Source organism: Leopardus geoffroyi, chromosome D1 (genome assembly GCF_018350155.1).
Source record: "Leopardus geoffroyi isolate Oge1 chromosome D1, O.geoffroyi_Oge1_pat1.0, whole genome shotgun sequence".
Classification (NCBI taxonomy): Eukaryota; Metazoa; Chordata; class Mammalia; order Carnivora; family Felidae; genus Leopardus; species Leopardus geoffroyi.
Window position 1 is genome coordinate 112,327,581 of NC_059329.1, and position 7,569 is coordinate 112,335,149.

The following is a 7,569-nucleotide window of genomic DNA, read 5'->3' on the forward strand; positions in this document are numbered from 1 at the left end:
AGAGCCCGACGCGGGGCTCGAACCCACAAACCACGAGATCATGACCTGAGCCGAAGTCGGACGCTTAACCGACTGAGCCCCCCAGGCGCCCCTAATTTTATTTTTTTTAGGTCATCTCTACACCTAATGTGGGCTCGAGCTCACAACCCTGACTGAGATCAAGAGTTGCGTGCTCTACCGACCGAGCCAGGCGCCCCTTTCCCCAACTTAATTTTAAATTAAAAAGAGAGCTTGATTCACTGTTGAGGAAGGAAAGCAGTGTGTGTCCTCATCATGCGTTCACACCGTCTTTACGTGAGATCCCTGATTTGTAGCTGAGCGTGTGGCTGCCCAGAGTCCAAGCCGTATGTCCCAGCTCACCTCGCAGTGAGGTGTGGACCTTCACCAAAGTTCTGCATGTGGGCAGGAGTGGCCGGTGGAAGGTCCCTCCTCTTTTTTTTTTTTTTTTTTAATATTTATTTATTCCTTTTGAGAGAGAGAGAAAGAGAGCAAGCAGGGGAGGGGCAGAGAGAGAAGGAAAGCGAGAGTCCCAAGCAGGCGCCACTCTGTCAGCACAGAGCCCAACTTGGGGCTCGAACTCACGAACTGTGAGATCACGACCTGAGCCGAAGTTGAGTCGGACACTTAACCAACCGAGCCACCCAGGCGTCCCACAAGTTCCCTCCTGAGGGAGGAGGATGTGTGCTTCAGCATCTCCTTTTTCCTTCTGGAATGCAAGCACGATAGCTGGAACACTGGCAGCCGTGTTGGGCCATGGGGGAAAAGCAAGAAGGCAGAAGGAACCGGGGCTCCTGACGGCCGCGGAGCCTCTCCACCAGCCCTGGGAGTTTTATCTCAGGGCTGCATTCGCTTGAGAGAAATAAACTTCTCTCACCGAAGCCGGTGTGATTCAGGGATTAAAGAAGCTTGCCGCGAACCTACTACCAATGACGACACAGTCTCACTTGGAGTATCAGACACGATACAAATGAGTGCAATGAAAATGTAATATTCCGAAATCGAAATCGTTGACAGCATCGGCTGCCCTTCGAGGCTCTGGCCTCGAGGGCGTCTTTGTTCAAAAAGGCGTTAGTCATCGTTAGCCCGAGACTGTCTCCGTTTATTCAGGGCTGACCAATAATTGAAACGGGACCGACTTTCCCACCATGTGACTCAGTGCTAGCTAGTGCCAGGGGCCTTACCTCACCGCTACCTAACATCAGCTGGCAGGATGCGGTGAAGGCTGGCCTCCCACGGCGCCCCATCCACGCCCCCCCCCCCCCCCGGAGCCTGGAACCGCCTGGCCATTCACCGTGGAAGCATTTCTCCAGCGTTGGCTGTTTGCGGCTCCCGCTACAGGCTCCAGAACCAGACCGTCAGGACTGCCTCCTGCTGCCTGGGACACCTGGGCGATGTTGCTTGCTTCTCCCTGCCTCAGTCCTGCTGCTCTGTGAAATGGGCAGGAAGCGTCAGCTCACTTGGTACATACCAAGGGCGCAGAAGAGAGTGCAGCCCCCACGTAGCCCCCAGGACGTGTCAGCTGTTACTTTTTCGCGTCCGGCGAGGGGGCTGAGGCAGTGAGCCAGACGGGCAGGGAGTCTGCTCTGCTGGGGGAGACCCGGTGACGCTCCAGAGCCTCTGCCCATCAGCATGGCTCACCTGTGCAGGGAACTCTATTCACCTTTGACTCCCGAGGTCCTGGCGGGAGCCCGACACTCAGCAGGAGCTCAGGAAACGGCACCGACACAGGGATGGGCCCCATGAGACACACATGTGCCAAGAGAGCCGGGCTGAGGGTCAGGTGGCCCAGGCCCCCAGCAGCAGGTGCACGTCCGGATTCCGAGCCAGGTCCCCGACGTGAGCCCGGCCGTTCCTCCCGTGCCCGCGGGAAAGGGCCTCCAGTGGCTTTCTTCCCGGCCCCGGAAACGCCACCGACTCGCCTTGAAGGGCGAGGGCGGGTGGAGAAAATGTTTGCACTGTGGGGCCCGGGCCTGGAGGTCCACAGACTGGCTTTGGATTCAGACTCTCCTGTCCGTGTGCCGTGCGGCCCTGGGCAAGTTTGCCTCATCTTCCTCCCTCGAGAGACAGGCTGACGACCCCGTGATCTGTTTGTGCAAACTCACCACCCCAGACTCGGTGACTTGAAACACCGATTGTGCCCGTGTCCCGGGATCCCTCGGGACGGGACTCACGAAGGGCTCCCAGGGAGGGCTTCTTCCCCCCGACACAGCGGCCCCACACGAACGGCCGACAGGGGTGGCTCGGGCTCAAGACGAGTGCGGGTCACCAGCCTGCCCCGAGTCGAGGAGAGGGAAATGAGAATCTGCTCTGTGATGGGGCGGTGGGAAGGTTCCAGAAGAGTGTGTGGGAAAATACCGTCGTGCTGGCCTCCGAGGGCTTGTGGGTGGAAAACACCTGAAACGTGGCGAGGGCCTGATAAGTGATCTCTGACGCAATCGTTGCCCCGTTATTATCAGCCTGTTCTTGAAACCTGCCCCTCTCCTCCCACCCCTCCCTGGTCAGGCTGCATCCTGCTCGCAGCCCACAGGAACCGGCTCTCCGGAGACAAAGACCTATTGGTTCTCTTGGGGTGGCCGTCCACGGGGCGGAGGGCCTTTGTGCAGGCCGGGCAGGCAGCGGGGACACCACACGGGAGCCGGGCTTCCCCCCAGGCCGGTGAGCTGACCCGATGCTCGGTCTCTGCCGGCAGTGTGGCCGGCTGTCCACAGGCACGCCCCTTTCAGAGCCTCGCACTCCCCTCCCCTCCCCCAGAGCAGCACTGAATTAGGAATTCCCATGGAAGGGGACCTTCCACTGGGCAGCGTTCCTGGCATCCGTCTGGCCGGACCTCTTGGCCCCTCATCGTGGAGAACGTGAAAGGCCAGGGACACAGGGAACCCTAGCTTGGGCTCCCTGCCTTCCACGAGCCCCCTACTGGGATGAATGGCGTTCCACAAAAATTCTTGTCCCTCTGTGACCTCCAAATGGGACTGAATCTGGAAACGGGGGTCTTTGCAGTGTCACCAAGAGGAGGTCACACCAGATTAGGGTGGACCCTACACCCAGTGACCGGTGTCCTTATAAGAAGCTGAAATTTGGGGTGCTGGGGGGCTCAGTCGGTTGAGCGTCCGACCTCGGCTCAGGTCATGATCTCATAGTTGGTGCGTTCGAGCCCCGTGTCGGGCTCTGTGCTGACACCTGGGAGCCTGGAGGCTGCTTCGGATTCTGTGTCTCCCTCTCTTTCTCTCTCTCTCTGCCCCTCCCCTGCTTGTGCTCTGTGTCTCTCTCACAAAAATAAATGAATATTGAAGAAGAAGAAGAAGAAGAAATTTGAACAGAAAGACCCACGGGGGAGAACCCTGCAGGACGACAGAGGCAGGGGTTGGTTGGGTCGAGGCAGCTACAAGCACGGCATTTTCGACACCGGCCAGAAGCTGGGAGAGTAGCACAGAGCGGATCGTCGCCAAGGGCCTCCAGAAGGAGCCAGCCCTGCTGATACGCTGATTCGAGGACCTCTGGCCCCCACACTGGGAGACGACACGCTTCGGTCGCTCTAAGCCACCCAGTCGGGGGGCATTTGCTTCGGCAACCGGAGGACCCTCGTACAACACAGCCGTGGCTCCAGCGACCTCCCCGGTCCCTCCGTCCTCCGCACCCCCTGCTTGAGACCACCCCCTCAGCTGCTCTCTCTGACTTACCAGCCGTGGCAGGAAGAAAGAAAAAAAAAAAAACTTTCACTCTTTAAAAAGCCCAACGAAGACCCGACGCCCACCAAGTGTGACCGTCTACAGACGCCACAACTGCATTTGCTGCGCAGCCAAGAAGCGTCGCCTCGTGGGGTGCCCGTCTACACTTGCTAGGAGAGCGAGATCACCTCCGGGAAAGCCCCCGGGTCTTTGCACATCAGTCCCGTCTTTAGCGACACACGCCTGGGAGGAAATTCGTGGTTTTCTCACGGACAAAGATGGGCCCTCTGCCGGACGGATTCCACGATGGGCTCACTGTCAAGGGGCAGTGAGCGCTGGGTCCCGGGTTTACCCCAACCTTCTCAGGGAGCAAGAATCAGGGAATAGACTCTTTCCTTGGGTGGAGAGAGGAGGGAGAGGTGGGAGGACCCGGGCCGTTTGGATAGAGCGCACCTTGGTTCTACCACTTTTATTTATGTATTTATTTTTGAGAGACAGAGAGCATGGGGGAGGGGCAGAGAGAGAGGGGAAAGCGAGAGTCCCAAGCAGACTCCACACTGTGAGCACAGAGCCCGACGCAGGGCTCGATCCCGTGAACCGTGAGATCGTGACCCGAGACAAAGTCGGAGGCCTAACCCACCGAGCCACCCAGGCGTCCCTCGGCCAGACGCTCCTTCACAGTCCTGGCCCCCAGAATGCACAGTCTCCCCACGTCCCCCTGCCGGCTCTAGCTTGTGGGTCGGGATCAGTGGTTCTGAATCTAACGCCCCTGCTTTCTATTCTGGTAAAAGGCACGTGACCTAGAAGTCACCACCTGAACCACCTTCACTCGTGCCGCTCAGCAACATAATGTCACACAGTCACACGGTCGTGCGGCTGTCATACATCCATCCCCAGAAGGTTGTCTTCCCAAAGCGAGACTCTGTCCCGTGAGACCCCCAGCTCCTGGTGCCCACCATCCTCCTCTCTGTCTCTGTGACTCCGACTGCTCGCGGGACCCCTGTGCGTGGACCCTGCAGGATCCGTCCACCGTGTCTGGCCTGTTTCTCAGCACAGGTCCTCCAGATGCCACAGCAGGCGTCAGGATCCCAATGTCCCCTTTTATGACAGACATCCTGCACCGCCCCCTCCCCCTCCTAATACGCAATTCTAGAATGATCTAGCACACTGCCCTCCCCCCACTCAATGTCGAGTAGAACCTGTACCCACCTCTTCAGGCAACCCCCACCCTGCATTTCCGACCATCCCCCAGCTGAGGCTTCGAGTCTGTGTCTGGCTGATTTCTCAGCAGCTCCTGCCTTCGCCCCGCTCCGAAATACCGGCCTTTCCGGCGTCTCCCGGGCCTCCCGCTTTCCAGACACCAAAAAGATTGCATTTGCCCTTTTCCTGTGTCTGGCTCTGCCCCAGCTCCCAGCACTGCCCTTTAGAGCCGGGCAGGGCAGTGCCCACTCCTCAGCCTGGCATTCGAGGCTCTGATGGCACCTTGAGCTCCGCCCCATTTCCTGACACAACCCTCCGCTCTGGCCAAGCCCCTCTCTGTCCCTGGATGGTGCCAGGACTTTGCTGCCTCTGAGCCTTTGTCTCTGACCCCCACCATGCCTATGCTCCCAACCCTGCTTCCCACCACTGCCCCCCGCCCCCCGCGGGTTGACCGAGGGGTCTGGAGTTAGAGGAACCCAACTGCAAACCTTAATTACAGACCCTTACGTGGTTGATTTAGCGAGCTGTGGAGTGTTGGGCAAGTTCCCGAACCTCTCTGAGCTTTAATTCCTTCACGTGGAAAATGTTATTCTTTTCATACATGTTTATTGAGCTCCTACTAGGTCGACAACAGTCTGGGGATTCAGCAGCGGGGGAAGTGTATTTTTTACTGCCTGTCCTTATCCACCTTTTGAATGCTATGTCAATGCAACTGCTACGTATTTACAATTTTCATTAAAATAGTCATTTCCGATGAAAAGGGACCTAGGAGAGGGAAAGACATCTAACTCCAAAGGCTGGGAAGGCATCACACATAAAGTGCCAGCAAGGTGCCTGGAAGGAGGAAGTGCTCGTTAAATTGCTGCTGTCTCCTAAGTGTTGCCCCTCAAGTCCTCCAGGCTGCCTCCTGCAGCTTGACCTGACCCCTGCCTCCTCTGAGGTCTGTGGCATCTTTGTGCTGTAGCATCCATCCGCCCATCCACTCATTCACGTGTCCATCCATCCATCCGTCCGTCCGTCCATCCATCCATCCATCCACCCATCCACCTATCCGCTCATTTACGCATCCATCCGTCCATCCATCCATCCACCCATCCATCCATCCATCCATCTATCCGTCTGTCCATCCATCCATCCATCCACTCATTCATGCGTCCATCCATCCATCTGTCCATCCATCCATCTGTCCATCCATCCATCCATCCATCCACCCACCCATCCATCCACTCATTCACGCGTCCATCCATCCATCCGTCTGTCTGTCCATCCATCCATCCATCCACTCATTCACACATCCATCCGTCCGTCTGTCTGTCCATCCATCCATCCGTCCGTCCATCCATCCGTCCATCTGTCCATTCGTCCATCCATCCATCCATCCATCCATCTGTCCATCCATCTGTCCATCCACTCATTCACGCATCCATCCGTCCATCCACCCAGCCCCCATATGTTCATCCACTCATTGGCTATTTATTGATACTCACAATGTGCCAAGTCCTCTGCCTGGTGGGAGATAATGACTCAGTCTCAGTTCTTTTCCTCAGGGAGATTCTGTCAGGTGGAAGAGAAATGCCCTCAGAAAGTACCTACAGCATCTGAGCTTTGATAGATCACGTACAGAGTAAATGTGCTCCATAGAGCACGTGGTGCAAACACACGACTGGAAGAAAGGGGGCATCTGAGTTGACACCTGAAGGTGGAACAGGCAGGCGGAGATGGAGGGAAGGACATCCCTGTGAAGGGTAGGAGGAGAGAAGGTAGGTGGAGAGCAGTGTGGGCCTGGAGGGGTAACAAAGGCCCTCGTAGGCCACTTAAGGAATTTGAACTTGGTCCCAAGAGCAGGCTCGGAGGGCTTCAAGCCAGGAAGGGCATTAGGCTCTGGTTTGGGGGAGACCAGTGCAGCTGCAGTGTGGACGGCGGGCTGGAGTGGATGGCAGGTGGGGGTGAACAGGAAGGGAGCCAGCTGGAAAGCTGGAACAGAGAAGGCACGGGCAGCAGCAGGTGGCAGGGGTCTGGAGAATGGGCTAAGCTCTCCCCTCCACTTAAAAAAAAAAGTTTTTTTTAATGTTTATTTATTTTGGAGAGAGAGAGAGAGAGAGAGCATGAGTGGGGGTGGAGGGGAGGGGCAGAGAGAGAGGGAGACACAGAACCTAAAGCAGGTTCCAGGCTCCGAGCTGTCAGCACAGAGCCCGACGCGGGGCTCAAAGTCACGGACCGTGAGACCATGACCTGAGCTGAAGTCGGTCGCCCGACCGACCGAGCCCCCCAGGCGCCCCTCCACTTTTGATGACATAGATTCACACCCTTCCACTAGATGAAAACAGCAGAGCAACGCTGTTTGTCTCCACCTGGATTCAGCAATCATTAACACGCTTCCCTGCCCTTTTGCCTTCTCTCAATAGGCAAACGGCAAGACAGGCAGATTTCCTTTTCCTGAACATTTGAAAGTAGGTCGCTGCCTGCTGCTGCTGTCCCCAGCCCCTCCAGCCGCCTCTCCTGGAGCGAGGGCACGTTCCTCCTTCACCACAGACCGGGGCCCTGCTGGAAACTCAACAGCATCTCCTGTCCAGTCTGTGTGCACACTTCCCCAGTTAATTTCAGGGATAGCGTTTACAGTTGGGTTTTGTTTTGAAAGCCAAGGACGCATCAGGTTTCCAGGGTTGCATTGGGTCACGACTCTCTGGTGTCCAAGAAAGACGCG

At 57.0% G+C, this 7,569-nt stretch overlaps 1 long non-coding RNA gene across 1 annotated transcript; it reads right to left on the reverse strand.

Moving 5' to 3' along the window:
* Nucleotides 1-1,078: 1,078 nt before the first annotated feature.
* Nucleotides 1,079-5,614, reverse strand: LOC123602067. Its single transcript, XR_006714351.1, has 2 exons — nt 4,875-5,614; nt 1,079-2,394 (listed from the first exon to the last, which is right to left on the reverse strand). It is a non-coding gene; the product is annotated as an uncharacterized LOC123602067 (long non-coding RNA).
* Between the last annotated feature and the right edge of the window lie 1,955 nt (nt 5,615-7,569).